Source organism: Prenolepis imparis, unplaced genomic scaffold (assembly GCF_030444845.1).
Source record: "Prenolepis imparis isolate NDT839.2.m4 unplaced genomic scaffold, iyPreImpa1.0 SCAF_4, whole genome shotgun sequence".
Lineage (NCBI taxonomy): Eukaryota > Metazoa > Arthropoda > Insecta > Hymenoptera > Formicidae > Prenolepis > Prenolepis imparis.
In genome coordinates, this window is record NW_028141162.1 from 5,569,621 (window position 1) to 5,588,452 (window position 18,832).

General features: G+C 40.3%; 1 protein-coding gene and 1 long non-coding RNA gene across 4 annotated transcripts in view; one reads left to right on the plus strand and one right to left on the minus strand.

Annotated features, from left to right (window-relative positions):
* Window positions 1-18,832, minus strand: part of LOC145934839 (uncharacterized) — a 162,625-nt gene that overhangs the window by 107,779 nt on the left and 36,014 nt on the right. The window contains exon 5 of the long non-coding RNA XR_014425116.1: window positions 9,584-9,700. This is a non-coding gene — a long non-coding RNA (uncharacterized LOC145934839). The remainder of the gene's footprint in view (window positions 1-9,583; window positions 9,701-18,832) is intronic.
* Window positions 1-18,832, plus strand: part of LOC145934836 (uncharacterized) — a 68,113-nt gene that overhangs the window by 16,756 nt on the left and 32,525 nt on the right. The window contains exon 1 of one of the 3 annotated variants that reach the window (XM_083035623.1): window positions 9,260-9,742. The exons of the other annotated variants lie outside the window; for them this stretch is intronic. The gene's annotated coding sequence lies outside the window, so the exon portion shown is untranslated. Of the gene's footprint in view, window positions 1-9,259; window positions 9,743-18,832 lie in introns of those variants that run through there. 3 annotated transcript variants of the gene reach the window in all.

Sequence of the window (18,832 nt, forward strand, 5' to 3'; positions counted from 1 at the left end):
GCTTTGAAGAAGTCGCGATTAAACGGTATTAAAATTGAGAGTCCTCGACTTGATTGTTTCGATGAAGATAGATGGCAAAATTAAAAGATGTGTAAAGCGTCATTTCCTAAAGGAGAGTCGTTTGAATTATCGTTAAGCCAGTATGTTAGATTACTAATTGAACGAATCGATTGTTTCGTCTCTATATCGGACTAATCGCTTGCCTAAAAGCTTTGGTCGTATAACGACATCGTAACCTAATTTAGGAACTTTTATTCGAGTTAAGTGAGTTTTTGGATGCGACGAGACCCTTGGATTCGATAATGTGTCATTTCTATTCTAAGGCAATTGTAAGAGTGGAACACTATATACATATATATATCAAATACACAAACTACTTCATTTTAACGCCGAGAAAAATTTTATTTTCACGCGCGAGAATTATTTAAAATCGCGTATCTAGACAAGTTTTAAAATATTTTATAAAATCCACTATTAAACAATCAAGTTGGTCATCTTTACGTTATAGAATAAAGGAGATAAATTTGTAGGAGAAATTATGCCTAATCATCTGCTGTAATTTCGCAATTAATTAAAAACACACATTATATTATATTCATAATTTTTAAATTAATTTTTTTAATTTAATCAAACTAGTTAATCTTTGAGAAAAATGATTGCTTACACCGATTAAGCGATAAATTCATCTCCATTCTATTTGTTTAGATCGATTCTATCGGACTGGTTATTCGTTGTTCAAGTGTGTTTATCTCTACATATGATACATGACCTGATCGAATTTATCCCAGCAACGATCTATCCGAGAGAGCTCAATGTTTATTTTTGTTTCTTAAGACACACGCACGATAACGCACGGAAGTAAAATGCATAGTGTTACCAATCGTGATCATGATCGGTACCGCGTTATAAACCGGAGAAATCGATGGATATTGGCGTAGATTATCAGTTGCAATTTCAACTGATTTTCTTACTGTCGGGATTACGGAACGTTAATCATTTCTTGTGTGTTTACCTGCTGCGTCATTATGGCTCTTGAATTGTTACATGTTCAAAGTGCACACCGCGCAATATTGGCGAACACGATGTTTCGATTAGTTACGGCCCAACGGTCCATTAATCAATTAAACTTGCGCAAGATATCCGCCATTTATCATTTTACGATTCTTAGAGTTTTTTATTAAGTTTATAAAATGTGCGAAGATTTTTTTCGAAGGCAAATATACGAGATAAAAATTATATTATCGACGTAATTTTTTTCGGCATGTTTTTTTTTTTCGATATTAGCCAATCTAATCGAGCAAGGAGTATAATTGAATGACTGGCACGTATCGCGTTATCTTTTATGGTCTCCCTTCTCCTTTTTAGACTTTTAGGACGAGAGTAACCCTTTATTCCCGAACGTAGGAGTCCTCTCTCAAAGCCGTTTCTTAATGTCCTCGGAGAGTGAGCTCGGCAAACAAAGCGCATTAGTACAATTATCGGACCGAGCTGTGGGAAAATGTCCACCGTGTGTAACCTATCGATAGGTTTATCCAGTCAATTATGATCTCTGCACTCGAACTGAATGTAAAGCTGTATCACTAGTCGACGATGATCTTTAGAACAATCGACAATGAAACCTCATAATCCAAATATGTCAACATTTGAAGGCTCGACTAAAGCAACACTGTTATTTGCAGTATCAATTTATACTCTGTTAAAATTCCCCGGTTGGTCAAAACTTATTCCTTAGGTCCGAGGTCTCATTCTCTCTGCACTCTCATATACCGTTGCTAATTTTTTTATTGTCGAGTAAGTTATTGTTCTCGGTTACGTGAGTGAAAGGCGAAGCTATCTTTAATCTGCTTTATCGAGCGTTTATTGACATCAAGGGCGATAATCAGTTTACGACGATCACTTTGAGATGTGAAATTTTCAGGGCAATCATTATCTCCCGCCGAACAGTATCGCCTTGACGTACATTCCACACGAAGAAAACGTCCAACGCAAACATTCATGGGAAAAAGTTCTGACGGATGGCAGTGTGATTGATGATTATGTTCGGAACACGAATGGAACCGGCGCGAGAGAGGAATGATTCTCGTTAAGGAACAAACCGTAAACATGCCAGAGACAATCGCTAAACAATCGCCTATGTGTCCTGCCAACCTCCTTTGCTTTGTTTAATTTAAGGCATATACGTTAAAAGCATCATACGTTTCATAGTACTATTTGACACTCATTACTGTTGCGCATTGCTGCAGGCAGTAATGAAACAAAGAAATAATGAAGATTCGAAAATTATGGAACAATGTGTTTAATTTGACTAGTGAAGGATTAAAGTGAAATTCGCTCATTGAGATGCATTGAATAACTGACTAGCTTTATAATCCTGACATTCAGTATTTAAGAAGAAACATCGCGTACATAGTTTTTATCTTAATTTTTTCAAGAAATTAAAAAATGAGAATAATTTTATAATTGCGAGAATGAGTTTTAAAAAATTATTTCTAATAATAGCGAGTCAAGTTAATTTGACGTAATTTAACGTGTCATTGATCGAGGCTCGATATCGTAAAATGGCAAAGCTATTTTGATAAATCATCACGCGCCGCTGTTCAAAGTGTTACAAAGTGTCATCGTGGCTGTCGCGCGCGATCGAAAACGACGTGTGCTACTAAGAAGAAGCTTGTTAAAAGTCGCCTCTGTTGAGCTGCGTCACTTCGAGGCATCCGAACTTCGCGACGAGAACGGCGCGACAAACCGGAATTGTTATATATAAAGATCATTCCGATAATATCTCGCTCGTGTAAGCGCGCATTTAAAAGCGGTTAATCCGTTCATAATCGACCAGCTGTCGCGCGTGATAAGGTGTTTATTTTATATGTATTATTTTACTCTGCAATTTTTTTTTCTCGTTACAAATTAGTGCATATAAAAACCAATAAAATATTACGGAATGAATAAAATAAAATGAAATGAAAAAGAATCTTAAAAAAGAGAAGAAAACGATGGAATTTAAAACATCAATTCGTGTCGAGAAAATCGAAATTTAGATTCTCGAAAATTTTATTTTTTTGTTCCTTGAAATTATGATACTCTTGATTTAGATGAAACTTTGATTATACAATGTAAAATATACATTTGCTTACTCGGGGCCGATTCTAACGAGTCATCGGGTATCTGCGGGTTACATCGCCGTCAGAGCGCCGGCGGCTCGATACGCATATATCGATTGATATCCAGATAGCTATCTGAGTTACGGGCGCTCGAGATACCCTAGTTAATTGTCCTAGGACGAGTAGCCAAGTAATTTGCCGACAACCGTCTAGAAAGATATCGACCTGTATGGTTGACGATCTCAGGACGCGAACAATGTGTCTCTTCGAGGGTATCGGATTTCAAACTGAAATACATCGCGACGATGCTTCCTATGATCGAGGACCGGGATTGATCCACGCTGATAAATGACGGTTCACGAGAATGAAACGTGTCGAACGATTTGGATTCGTTTGTAGATTATATTCTAGTCTCGCATTCATTAATCTTTCGAAGCTCGAAAGAAGTTGTAATGTCCTTAAGACACAGTGTCTTAGCTCGCGCGCGAGAGAGATAAGAAATATACTGAACTAAAAAATTTCAATCAAGATTTCTTTATGATGATGACGCGGCGCTAGAATGAGAAGAGTTTTATCATGCGAGATTATTTTATATCGTTTCTTCCCTCGCCGATAGAACCTCTACGGAAAGCTAGTTCTCTCTCCGGGTTGTTTCCCCGAGTTTCTCTATAAGCGTCCCGCGAGTGAGACTCCGCCGAAAAGGAGAAAAAAGGGTAGCCGCACTGCCGGCTCTCTCTCTTTCGAGCAGGTTTACGAGACGTTTATTTCCGCTCGGTTGGCGATCACGAGGTGTATCAGAGAAGTAGTGGCAGAGTTTCCTCGTTCGAACCCCTCTCCCTCTTTCTCCTTCTCCATATGTACTCATAAATCTTTTGGTCAACGAGACCGGGCGACACATTTCGCGGATGAATTATCGAACGAGCCTGACCACTTCGTGAAAATCATCGCGCTGGCAAATTGGTCGGTCCAATTAGAATTCAGATGCTCACTTTCAACGTTTCCGCATGCAATTGCGTGTATTTGGGAGATGGATTGCATTACGATTAAATCTCAACTGTACTCGCTTCCTATTATGCAGTCGAATTATATCTCGAGAACAGGTTTAAAATCTAAATAGTCACAAGTGCAATATATATATTTTTTAGTGAATACTTGAAGACGCGATTCAATTAAAAATCTAGTAAAGTCTATCTGTTCAGTCTCGGTACTAAGCAGAAATTTATTTGACAAAAGTAAAATTTTTTACATAAAAAGTGTCATGATAAAGTATTTATAACGATTTTTTGTTGCATAAAAAAATCTAGATTTATCAGAAACATTATCTATTATTATTCTCCACAAATTATTGTTAATATTACTCAGGAATGTTCGGTTGATATTTCTTACAGCCGACTCTAGAGCTTATATAACTTTCTCAGCATATTCCGAGAAAAGTAATTGTTATCGACTTCAAAGCGCTGAAACGTTTATGTTATCCTACGCAAGTAGCTTATTATGAGCGAACGTCTCACAAAAGGCCCTATGACCAATTCCAAACTGCACAAACACGTAAGTTATTTTCTAAACTGTCAATGGCTTAATTCGTTTAATCTTTCAATGGGCCGTTTTATATACGTAAAGACCAAACGATGTAACGCAATGTAGAATTCGTGGAAAAATTGTTCGGATTATTCTTGCACAATAATTTATAGCATCACTGCGTAAACGTTAAAAATAACGTATTGTTAATTAATATTAAAATCGAGAAATTTAATTTCCGTAAAAAAAAGAGATCGAGCGCAATTGAATCAGAAATAAAATCGAAATTTCGATCGAACGAGGTCTCTGACTTTGCTCTCACATAATTAAAGTCATGTCGAAGGAGCAAGTCGTCGCAAGGATATCCGGAGTAGTCGACATTATCTTGCATGTAGACGGGTCACGGTAAGAAGAGGGCGAACAACTCGGAACAACTCACTCAACCTGATCCAAAGCCAGCATGGCATCAGCACGGTTTATCTGCGCCGCGCGTACCGCGTCTCTATCCGGTTTCGTTCCTTCATCCGTCCGTCCGACCGTTCGACCGTCTTGCTGCCTGCCTACTGCCTATCTGTCTGGGACGGGTGATTCTTAACGCGTGTTTTGACGCGATTAGGGCCGATTTCACCTCCGATTAACTCAATCGACCGATTAAACTATATCTTTGTCTCTTTTCAGCTACGTTCTTAAAAAGAGACAAAGATATAGTTTAATCGGCCGATTGAGTTAATCAGAGATGGTGAAACCGGCCCTTAGTGGTCTGCGAACAATGCGGTCCGTTGTTCTCGCGACGCGTAATCTCGTGTGTGAATCCTATTCTCATGGTCCTTGACCAAGGACACGGTCGATTGTAGAGTCGCGAGAAAGCGTGGGTTTCTTTTCAAAGGAATTCCTGTTACAAAGATCACGTTGAGGGGTCCTTGCCGTCCTGACGACGGTCATTGCACGTGCGATACATTTCTATTTTATCGGTGTGCCATTTTTCTCACCTATGTGAAATTTTTCACCCTATTTTCACTGAACTTAAACTTTCAATATAAAAAATGATAATAATTGTTTATAAGAATAATAATTTTATTCAAACGAACAAATATATACCTACTGCCATTTCTGTTTTGCAAAATTTAATTTATTAAAAGTAGAATGCCCACTTTATATAGGAGTTTCTTTAATAAGCGATGCACGAATTTGCAACGAATAATTAATAATCTTTGAAATGTATCTTGAATGTAACGCAGTTTATCATTATCGTTCTTCCGCAATTTTATTGAGATTATCGTGCTTAAAGCTGAATGTAAAAAGATTTGATTTTATCTGTGTTATATATGATTAATAGATATTTTTCATCAATAATAATTTATCGTCGCTTTCTCCGATGTCTTACTTTTGTCTCATATTAATTATCTGTCCTTGTATTAATTGAATATCAATATTAAGCATATCATGAGTGCTTCGCCGAGGTTCGCAAAGAGTTCCTACTATCTGAGATAAAATAATCCGTTTATCGAAAGTATCAATTACCTCAGACAAATTATTGATGCTATTAACGAGACTACACGAGGCATGAAATTAATGAAACATGACATTTTTCCGCACAACGTGTTCTGCTCGTCTACAGGGCGTCCTCGTCGTTCGCGATACAAATCTAAAATTCACGTTAGAAGATTAATCTGGCACGCCGTCGGTGTATTAACGGCGTTATTAATCGAGTATCGGTTATTGAACGTGCGTCTAAGTAAAACTGAAATCGCCGTACAGCCACTGTGTAATTTGCTACCGCGTTTTAATTGCCCAACGATATTAAGTTCCCTTGAGGAAACAAAAAAAAAAAACAGAAGAGAGGAGGGACTAAATTCAGCGGATATGGGATATCGGTGGCGGCAAAAAAGCTTAATTTGTTACCCCGCTTTAATTGCATCGGCGTTTTAAAAGAGTTTGAAGTGCTCGAAGCATCGGCTTGGCGAGTATCGGCGCCCAACGATAACAAAGCTATCGTGGCGCGTGTCGCGCGGAATAATAATTATCCGCTCTCGCAGAGTCGGGTGCAAACACGCGCAGATCGCTTTCGAATTCCCGCTGCACAGGCCGATAATTTGCAATACCAACAGATATAATATATATCCCGACACATTATACTACCACAAACGTACGTTACACGCTCGCGCAAGAACAGGTACCGGCGATTAAATTTTTTTTTCATTGGCGCCAATTGGCGCGACTGCGAGTATTATCGCCCGTCCTTCTGTCGTCAGTGAGGTATCGGGCGATCACTTGTATGCTCCAAGCACAGTATGATTTCACTAGGATACGAGACACCTATTAGTCAACTCACGAGTACCTCGTTTAATCTTACGACTATCAATTTTTTCCGCGGGAGATCAATTAAGTAATGCGGCTGCAAAGTCTCGTGGATTACCGTCGAAAATAATCTGTATTTTTGTATCCATATTTTCGTTACGAGGTACGCCCGGTCTACTTGTTTGTTTCTTCATCATCGGCCGCGACAGCTGAGCCCGATCGTGCATAAGAAAATTGGCGGTCAACCCTTTCGCGAGTTACCGCCCGCGGCGCGCAAATTAACGCTTGTGCTTTCTCTCGGCTTGAGTTATTAATTTTCCGCGCCGTTAATCGCAATACGCGGTCAGGTAATATGTATTATTTGACGAGTGTATAGTGAAACTGTCCGTATCAGTTGTCAGCGGTATCTATCCGAAAATAAACGGTGTCTGATACATCTCGTTATCGCCGCAAGTCGTTCTCCAATTTTGATGAGCTCGCAATATATATAAGACATTTATAAGAATCAATATTATATATTTCAGATATGAATTAGGATTTATATTTAAGAAAATTCTTGAGGAATTTTCGATGAAATGCATCCCTAAAAATAATTCTGACCGCGGAGAGAATTCTAACGACTCGCCATAGTCGCCATTAGGCACGCTCGTTATCAAACTCCGACTTTCCGCCTCGAACAATGGCTTCCGAGGCATCATCCGTTTATTCTCATTATTTTGTCTACGGCAGCCTCGGTCGTGTAAACGGTCGTGCCGCATAATGCGTAAATCACTGGGTGTGCATAAGTGCGTGCGTATTTATGCACCGCGTGGTCTCCCTCTTTCCCCTACTTGCCAGTCATGTCGGCACCTATACGCGTCGCATACTGCTCCGGCTGCGAGAAATTTATAAATTGTATATCGACGTATTTATAGCGCGGTATTTTTAATTTCGCGCGATATAAACGAGAACGAACAACACCCTCTTCGGAAAAATCGTAAATTTCTACAGAGTTGGAAATCTCACAAAACAATAAATACGGTATATTATAATATTTGACAGGATATATTATATGTTCGCGATCTCTTGTCAATAACCAGCTATTTATTTCCAAAGCATAAAGTTCTTCGACGGATTATGCGCGGATTATGAAATCGTAAACATCACAATATCTCGCGGTTGAGAGAGTCGCGAGAAATAGTGTGCGTCACTAACAAAGTTGGAAGTTGTATTACGGTCGCTTTAACGCGCCGTCGCATCAGCTGATATTTAATTGAGACGCGATTCCGACGTTATAATCCGACAGGTGAATTATTCCGGATACACGAATCCCTGTATCTCGTCATCGGCAACACGTCGAAACATTTCCGTTCGCCAAGTTTACGCTCGTCCCCGCCGCATTTGGTGGTTAGCGCGTTCTGATAATGCTCGACCAGCCGCGCGAATACGATGACGAGAGATAACATTTTTTGGATCTCGTATGGATCGTTTCTCGTTTCCTGAGGTGTCACTCGTTACAGCTCGAGCGAACGTAATCGAACGCACGCGCGTGTTTTTTTTCCTCGAAATAACGACCAAGTCGCGAGAACGTCGTTCGATCTATATATGGCTCGTTCTTATTATTTGAACCTTTTCTCTGTGCGAAGAATCGATAAAAAAATGTCGGGTCAATTAATGCGGGTCAATTATTCAATTAGAAATTTTTTTCAATTGTGCGATAAGTTTTTCTTTTAGAATACGTTGAGGATACACGAGCGGGGAGATTTCTGTAAGTTCTAAATCTAAATTATATACTTAAAAGAGATGGTAAAAAAACAACTTTAATTTGTCGAGACAGGCGTAAAGGATTATGAGGAATGCAGCGATCTTCTTGTTCGTTCACCGTCAGCCGGTCATCTGATAAATTGAATTTAGTTCGGCTTGATGGAAGAAGATCACTGTGTCGGAACACGAACACGCCCGCCTTACGTGCTTCTAACTACGGAGGACAATCAAAGCCACGAGTGCCAATAAACTCCCTATGTTATTGTGACGCCACGATAAGATATCACGGATGAAAGGAGTCCGCCGACTTTCAAGTCCGTATTTCGGATATTAATATCTGTACTTGTGATCCCGCCCGATACACGTGTGTCTCTGCTCTCGGTATCATTGTCACCGTATCTTTTACCTCAAATATTCCGCGTACGCGCTGTATAAATCTTACGTTGGAATATTTCGTGGCCCAGCGAGCACTTTATAGAGATCGGAGAATTTGTGTAATGTATTGACGCTTGTAAATTATCGCGAGATTTTCGTTGAAAGTGCCAGAAACATTACATTCCAAAATTGTTACGCAGCAATTTAAAAATATGTGGCCGCCGAACGATCGATTCTTTAATTTTGTTTTAATAATTTTTGCAATTTCTTTTCTCGTTTAATCTTTCTTTCTCTCTCTCGAAAAATTTTCAAAAAAATTATAAATCTTAAAGGATCGACTGAATTGTACTGCAATGTGCCGCGAAGCTCGTTATAAACGCTTAAAGATAAGGCATATAAACATCGACAACCCGCGAGATTTTTTAAACGCCTATATTTCAGCGGCAACAGATTAACACATTCATCGCGTACTTTGCATACACGGCCAGGTATTCCCAATCGCCCCATTCATGCACTTAAACGCTTTGCAATCGCAGAAGAGGGCTACTTACCGGAGTGCATTTAAACGATACGGCTACCGAGGTACGCGAATCCTTATTATCCACTCAGACTACATCCTCGTCAGGGAAGAAAATCTTGGCAAGCGGATAAGCGGCGAGCCACGCCATCTGAAAGGAAACGTTAAGCTTCGTTTACACTCGAGTACGCACGTAAGTAAAAAGGATAAGAAAATAACATTTGTTGGTTTTAAATCTCTAGTGAAAGGGATAATCAAGGAAAGAAGTTTTTACAATATCATGAAAATTGATAATCGATATAAATGGTCAACAATTATCTGGACAACAGGTGTGAAAGTCTTTCAGAATTAAATTTATGACTCGTCACGCATAAATCAGCGACGAGAAATAAGTAAACGATTTGTCACTCGGTCGTATGTATAATAGAAACGCGAAATAGCGAGACGCGGCCAGGACGCGGTTTCGTGTGAGGAATTTCGCTAACCTGACGAGCAAACAAGCGGCCAGCCAAGTGGCTATTGACTATAGGTCGACCATTTAATGGCGCCGGAAATACCGCGCGAAACGGTCACACTCTCGCGTAGCTTTAAGGCTGACTTCTCTCGCAGGTAGTCATCGGGCACTTCACTGTACCGTGTCTAGAAAAAAAGGATATCCTTCTAGTACATATGCGCGGTATCCTCGAGCGTCAAACGTCGAGACGAGATTCCGAGAAAGTTGAAAAGTGTGGTTCGGATTTGTATGTGCAACAATGTTGCGACTCGAGAAAAATCCTCATGTTTACTTATAATTCAGTCTAAATTAATCTATCAATTTATTCAGCATTGTTATAAATAGTATTTAATTTTAATAGAGGGTAATAAAAATTTTGAAATTTTTGATAAGATTAAACCGCGAAAAAAATTAATTGAGATAATTAAACATTTAATACACAAGTGAGAAATATTAATATCAAACAATTATTAAAATATTAATAATAAAAAACGAATTAATAATATAAGATAAGCGAAAGATTATATCTTGAGAGGACACTATTTCAAAAGATAAAAAACCGCTTGTTATATGGCTGATTGGAGGAAAAGCAGACGTAATCCAGAAAGAGAAAAAGGAATAGTGTCACGCATTGATTAAATCTACCGTTTAACTTTCCCCGGCGACTTATTACGATGGTAACGCGAAATTCTCTTGGAAACGGCACTTCTTCTTCAACTGGTATCTTCGTCCGGGAGCGAGGATGAGGACCAAGAGTTAGTGCGAACGATAGACAGGGAACAGCCCGGAGAGGATCATTGATCGTCGCGCGATTTAACGACGTCGAACATTACGGCGTTCATTTTTCTCTCTTTCTCTCGTACGACAAGCCACGCGAGTTGCATAGCGACATTACTGCCGGCAATTACTGACGACATCTTCTTCTGTATACGGGGAACTGTCATTGTCGGAAATAATTACTCCGATTTGAATCTGTCTCGTTCGCGCCATTCGTTAGTATTATCTAGCCATACGCGATGATATCGCTGGCCGAATCAAAGGACTAGTCGAGATAGAACTGGTTTACATTTCTTTTTAAAGCATCCCGTCATAGCTGAACATGCATTGGTAGAATTTTAAAAGAAGGAGAGACTGAAAGATCGCGCGCGCGATAAAAATAAAATACTAAAGATTCAACCTAATAATTCAAAAATTCATTGTTGTAGACGAATGTTTTGCGAGATCGCGCGGTATTATTACGATATACTATTACTTGTTCCGAATTCCAATCCTTCCACGTGCCTTCACGCACATTTATTGAGATTTTAATCTGACCCGTTAGCGTTATGCATCTGCGGTTTATATCTGCAAATCTATTATAGCCTGCGCGGTCACGTTTTGTAATTCGCATTTTGTATTCTGCAATTGAAAATACGGCTCGCCGGCACACACCGATACTCGTTCCTTAACGATATTTCTCGTCTCATACAACGCGCTTTATCGCCGTCCTAAGGAAGTCCATGGGCGTTTATGTCTATCGGTTTTTATCTCGATTACCGCTCGCCATAACCATTTGCATAATCGCTCGTCCCGTTTATTAATAGCGTACGCTTAACGCGTCACGCAATTCACCTGATTCAAGAAAAAGCAACGCGCCTGCGATGATGATCCTCTGATGAATTTTTCTTCGCGGTCTAGAGATGTTGAAATTTTCGGAGAAATCGACAAATGTCTATCGCTTTATTCGCATCCGTTCCGAAAATTCGTATTGACTATCTGTCCGTGCTCGTTCGCACCTTCGCGTGGAATGTCGTTAATCAAGCGCGCAAATGTATATCGCTATTGAACATACCTGTCATTTAACGGCGCCAGAGCGCCGATTTCGTTGCGTATTGGCGCGTCTGATCGCGAACTCGAATTGATCTCGCATTGATTTATTTATCGGCCCTGAATGGCGCCTGCACGAATGACGAGGTGATCAATAAAGGTGCGTACGTCGCGACAAGCGTGAAAGCATACACCGCCCCTCGTCAAACAGCGACGGTGTCGCGCGGTGGTTGTTGTGCTACAACATCATTAACCCACTTTTTCATTATCCGCGTCGATCGAATCAACACTCGTCTTTATGTCGGGGGAATACGGAATACTACCACCGGATCAGAATGTCGAAAAAACGCGGGCACAGACGATTTAACTTTTCATTGCGAAATCATTCTTCGTGAAGAACGTTTCTCTGTGTTATAGAGTCGACGTCTGACGAGGAAACTCTAATCGATCCATCGATCTTGTGATAATTAGCTACGATACGATGTCCGATCGAATCAACAAGTTGATAATGAGATGTTTTTAAGTATCGGTCCGTAACATTCATTACGCTCGAGGTAGCCGAGAAAATTTTCTCTCTCTCGTCGTTTAATAATTATAATTAAATTACACATGAATGTACCGTTATTAATATTCTTTCTCGTCGATATTTAAATTAATAAAGTGCATCGTTTTCCGACTACGCGCTGAATGCGTCGGACCATTTCTTCACCAAGTGCTCTGTCATTCGGCAGGCTAGCCCACGAACTGTTTGTCACACCGTCGCGAATCAGCAGGGTCGAACAGATTTATCGTCGAGCGGTGCGACTCAAAGAGACGACGCGACGCACCGTTGATCTCGTACAACTCGCCGTCCGCCTAGAATATGTCCTAGGAACTCGATTCTCTCTGTCCGGACAGGATCCGGAGGTTAAGACGTAAAGTAACGGCGCCCCGCTGTGCATCCTGTCGCGACGGGTCAGCACCCTCGTGTGTACACGCACATGTACACGCGTGCATGTTATATTCCGGACAAATAGGAGCGACAGGAGATCGCACACGAGGAATTTCAATTTGTGAACGGTAGGATTTCGAAATTGAAAATAAAGACAAATTAAATTCTTAAAACGATATAGGAGACAGCCTTGTGATAGAGTTCATGTATTTCTCACACACACATATAATTATTATATAAATTTAAATAAAATTAAATAAAGTCTATATTCGAATTTCAGTTGCGAATTCTAAACAAATCACACCTTCGTAACTCGATCTGCATCCCTCGGGACGTTTGCAATGAAAGCGGAGTCTAAAAAAAAGAAAGCCTAAAAATACCGGGTTGGGCAATAAATAACGAAAGCGTCAATCGATACGTGAACTCATAAATCAGATTTTATCGAGCATGTAATACGAATGTGTCGCGCTATTATTAAATTTTTGCGCTCCAAAGATGATGTGACATGACTTTATTCTTGTTTCACCCGCACTTAAGATCCCCTTTCATAGATACGTACACACGTGTTATATATTTTGTTTAAAAGAAGCATTTAAAAGAGCTTACGAAGATACACAGTCTGTGTATGTACGTCTGGTCGTAAAACAAATCCCGCATTCGTACGTTTTTTTTTTTTTTTTTTCATGTGCACGTCGACTGATTTACACGCTGGAGACACCCTGTTTTGTAATCCACGTAAGCTTCATATTTCTGTCGAGAATTAAAAAACAGACACATGGTGTTTCTTGCTGTTGACTTCATCGGAGAAAGGGCTGAACACGATTACACGATAGTAAGGGGGTTGATCATAATGTGTGTCATCTGGTGATATTTTCATCTCGGAAAAAAAAATATTTTCCGTTGCAATAAAATATTGTTTACACAGCTGAAGTATATATTCTCGTTATACTCTGTCCTTTCTTTTTTTGCTGTCATTAATATTAATTAAGCGAATGATTTTTTTAGCAACAGGGCGATGTATACTTTAACAAGCTACAAGATGCATACGAGACTGATTGTGAGAATCGCATGCTTAGCGCATTTTAATTAATCGAGAGCTAGGAAATTAGTGAATCGTCGGAATCTCTTATTCTGGGACCTACAAAACGCAACGGCAACACTGCGCACTATTCCAAAGACGCGTGTGAATAGTCGTGTGGCGTAGTTATAATACTTAACATATATTTTCATAAATTAAACTTTCGTTCTTCTCTTCTCTCCCAGTATCTCCGATCTATAAATACTCTTAACGAAGCTCGTTGAAACGACCACAGGTGGCCGGATGAATTTTTTCATTCAATCTCTATCATAAGTCGGATCTCGAATGAGAAACCATAAGAGTTCTTTCCACGAAAAACGTCATTTTTATTAGATTTTCATGTTCACTAATTGTGTGAAACTCCTGCGAAATAAAGCGTTCGAAGATTTCTATCACGTAACATTGCTTTTATACAGAATATTCGAGTTTAATAAATAATTCGCTTATAGTGTCACATCTTTATTTTTGTGTCTCAAGTCTATGCACAACGTCAAAGTCGGTATAAAGACATTAGCACGTATTAATATCCGCAATTTCCTCGCACGCGTCAAAGCAGGTCTTCGGCTCGCGCCCGAAATCAAAACATCTTCCTGATCTGCGATCAAAGCTAGTTTCCTCTGTGATTCCGAGAAACTCTTGGCACGACGACGCGACATGACGTACGAAAGGCGCCAAACCGTCGTCGCTACATGCACCAACTTTCGGCATCTTAAAGATCGCGATAATCCACGAGAGTAACCCGTACATAACATATACCGATTTATGAGAAGTGTAGAAATATATTTTAATGCATTTACTCGCGCATTATTATAATCTCTCATATTAAATTTATAAATACATTATATTATTTAAACAAAAAATTGCGAATGAGGCAAAGTGCAATCGATTCAACCATCAGACGAGCTGTGCGGGCGCGTTTTGATGCACCAAATGTATTGCAGCGTGACTCGAGATCGATTAGGGACGCTTCTCCCGCGGCGCGGCAAAGAAGCTAAAGGGGCTTCTCGGTGCATACGGAGTCTTTTTGTTTTTCGGCGATCGCCAGCACGTCAGAAGGAACTCACGACCTTGCCGCCCACAATCCCGTCGACTGTCAGAACTGTCAGTGTTTCGCAAGTGGGGTCGCGTCGTTCCTTTTACTCCCCGGGCATTTCGTATTTCCGTCGTCGTCGTCGTCGTTGTTGTTATGTTCGCTCTTCTTCTCGCGGTCGTTTTCTCGGTTTTCTTTCACACCGTTTTACAATTTCATTGAACAATTTTATATAGATTGGTTCTAAAAATACTTTCTCCCCGAAACAAAATATTTATAATATATCGCATTTTTATATATTCCCGATTTATTTTGACTGAAGAAATACGTATGTGCAAAACAATTTTCAATTTACATTTATTTTATTTTGAGATATGTATATTCTAATTTTTGGAACTTTTGAATATTTATTATATATGACAACTAGGGATATATTTATTCATTCTTTGCAATTATATGTGAAACGGTGACAACAATAACGCGCCGTGCGACAACACAAGAAAGCGTTGTTCGTTTAACGTGTATTCAGGTCCAGTCGCAGTTTATGTAGCCGTCGCGACACACGTGTCGCGCACGCTATGCATTTAGACGAATTACAGATTACAGGTCGAGAGATCTGGTGGTTCGTTAACGAGATAAAGCATTCTCTGTGTCGCGAACTGTCGCTGTCAGCCATAGAAAATCGTTACCACTTGTCACAGGTTTAGCGGTGTTTTTCTTTTCTCAGTCACCGGAATTATAAAACTACGTATTTAGAGAAGTTAGAAAAAAATATATATGTATATATCAACATTATTATATTTATCTTAAAATGTATCTTAAAATTGCGCAAAAGTATATACAAAACAGATAACGAATTATGGAAGAAATATTAATTCTTTATACGCACATTCCTTCTTATACATTATTTTTAATCGAAACACTTTATCAGAGGAGCCGAAATAGCAATTTAAATATTTTTTTACGGCCTCTAAATTCTCTGTGGAATTATGAAAAAGCCTGCGGCAAATGATTCGAGATTAAGACATTCGAGATTCAATGACTTCATCTTGGGTTATCTCTTTCGTTATAAAATGCACGATTCAGAGATATAACCCTTCCATTTCTACGATAATCGAGCAGGTCGCAACATTCTCTGTCGCGCGTTTACCGTTGCTGAATATTTTTCGAGGTGCGTACAATAATCTTTAATTGCGTATCGTAAGGCCTTCGTAAGACGCGGATATTTCGCGACTGTATCTTTTCGGCTTTTATCGCGCCACTTCGGCGTCCGGACTCCGTAATGTCGCAAATGAGGTCCGATCTCCGGATTCGCGGCAAGAGCTACGTAATTGTCCCGTATCACGAAACGGCTCGTTTAATGCCGGATTTGATGTAGCCAGTTTCACTAACTGCCCTAAACTCGCCTTCGCTTTCAGTTTTCGATCCGCTCTCGATGCTATCTGACCGCGTTTCTTTCTCGATTTTTTAAATAAATGCATGGTCTTCTTGCCCGGTCATTATCATTTCAATCATTCGTTTATAAAGTTACGCCCGTAAGACGAGAACTGCTCGATGGTTAATTTTTGCTAACGATTCCTCTCCGTTTCCTCATTTCCATATTATATCGAAGTTATTTGTAAAAAAGAAAAAGTGACAACGATAACCGAACGGCGCGTTAAGTGGAATGAATTGCTTCTTAATGCCCATTCAGCTCAGATTTCTTTGTACAATGTAGCAGGTCGCGTAAACAACAAAAAATCTCCGGGAACCGTCCTCGCTAATTTACCGCAAACATTAGTTCTCGCTTGCGAGGGTGAAAGTATCGAATTCTACGAAACATGGCGCGATCGTGCCAAGTGACTAGATCTCGAGATTTTTGAAGGCGCCAACGGCAGACGGTTTCCTCGACTTAGACTTGGAGGATACGCTTTGAAAGCGGATAAGTTCCGTCCGACCCTTTTTGAACTTTTCGGCACGAGATTTTCTCGTAGCTCGTGCTAATCCAAGACATCGCCGACGTCGCGTTGCAACGAAGGATCGTGAGATCCCGAGAACAAATACGAGGCGAAGGCACTTCTTTCCTATCTGTGTGACGAACGTGTTTGTTCTCTCTCGCGCACGGTTGTCTAAAATCCACATAATTACTGTGAGAACCGAGAGCCACCGCGTAAGCGCCGCACGAGACTCTCTATGGTGAGAAAGGGAAGAGAGAAATTCGAGAGCCGAGCTCCTCAAAGGGATACGCGTTTGTTTAGGTGGTGGTCGATCTCTTTTGTTTCTGTATCTTGTCTCGGGCGCGAGAGGAGGTCTTCCCTGGAGTGGAGCCACTCGGAACGGGTGCCTCTACTCCGGGACTACTCCGTTGGGCATCGCTAACGCGCGCACGTCTGTTTGTGTGTGAACGGAATGTAACTCTTCCTTGTGTTACGTCGCATATATACGGGGCGGCATGGTCAAATATTGAGGAACATGTGAACGGTAAATAATCGGGAAGCCTTAGGAGAAGTTAAGCCCGGCGAGATTTCCCACCCGGTCGCTGTTTGCCTCAATTTAACGCGCTTCATAGACTAGAGAATTCGCTTCCACGAACGGATGCATTTCTATTTGCTACTCATAAACGAAACATCGAATGAGAACAAACATATACACGGAACGTTTTGATTCGCCAGCGTTTTTCTTTCTTTTCTGTCGAAACCTTTCTTTCCCTGTCGGATTAAACCCGCAAGCTCATCTCATGCTTTTTATCGCTTCGCACGTGTTTGGAAATGGATTGTGCACTCAACAAATTGCCGAGAGCCGTTGTCGCTTTTTTTTACCCCGCGTGATCTGCTCCGAATGATCGGATTTGACGTCGACTACCGCAAGTGTTACGAGACATCGCGAGTCGAGCGATAACTCAGGATGGGTCTACGGCTAACACTGACTGTCGATCTGCGTGAACGTAAAACTAATCTACCAACGGCGAAAAACGTCATAAGATAAAGTTAAACGTCAAGCAAAGTCGTGTCTCGTAAAACCGTCACTCGAGTCATCTCTGAAGTCAGCGGGACGTTTAATGCCAATATCTCTATGGGAGTATGGGAGACATGCTCTCTGCTCTTTTCATGGAAAATTAACGTCCGTTGATGCATCAAGAATTAAAAAATATAATCGCGAGCAGATGGTTCTGCAATCTTGTCTTAGAAAAATCATTGAGATATTTTCTAATATTTTTTTTCTATACTAATTAATTATATATTTTGGGTATTTAATATTTTTCAAACTGGATTTATAACCATGGTTGTGAATTATATGTATATATAACACTTGTGTGCAAGCTCCCAAATATAGATATCGCATTAGAAAATACGAGCGGTAAGATTGGCGGATCGAGTCGAATTATTTCTATATTTATTTTACAGAATTCCATCAAAGTTCTAAAAATGAAACGCTATTTCGTACATCGATTTATCCTTGATCTCCTTAAAGATTTGGCATTAACGTCGCGGATCTCATCTCGCGATCATCGCGATTTCTCTACTGCAAAATTCGCTTCACGGATCTGCTTAAGCGTTTCTCCATGCCTGTTTGCGCCCTGCGATAATAAAAAAAAACTCACCTACATGAACGTATCGACTGAAGGTGCCGGCCGCCCCCGAGCTTTTATTGTCCGACGATGTCACATCGGGCGGCAACAAGACACCGTTAACAACGACGATATATACTTATTATTAACCGCTCGCGCGCATTGATTTACTTGGATTGTCAGTGCGAGACAAGCCGCCGGTAATGCATCACGTCAGTATTATCAGCGTGGATGCAAATATATCGGGTGACATGTGGCATATTCAATCAGAGCCGGTTTACGTTTGCCGTGCCTCGTATTAATTCACCATTCGATGCGCTTTCTCGGTGCCACCGGAGCTGATAAAGCAGCAACTCGAACTCGGGCTCATAAACGACTTATGGATGCTCTAATATTCG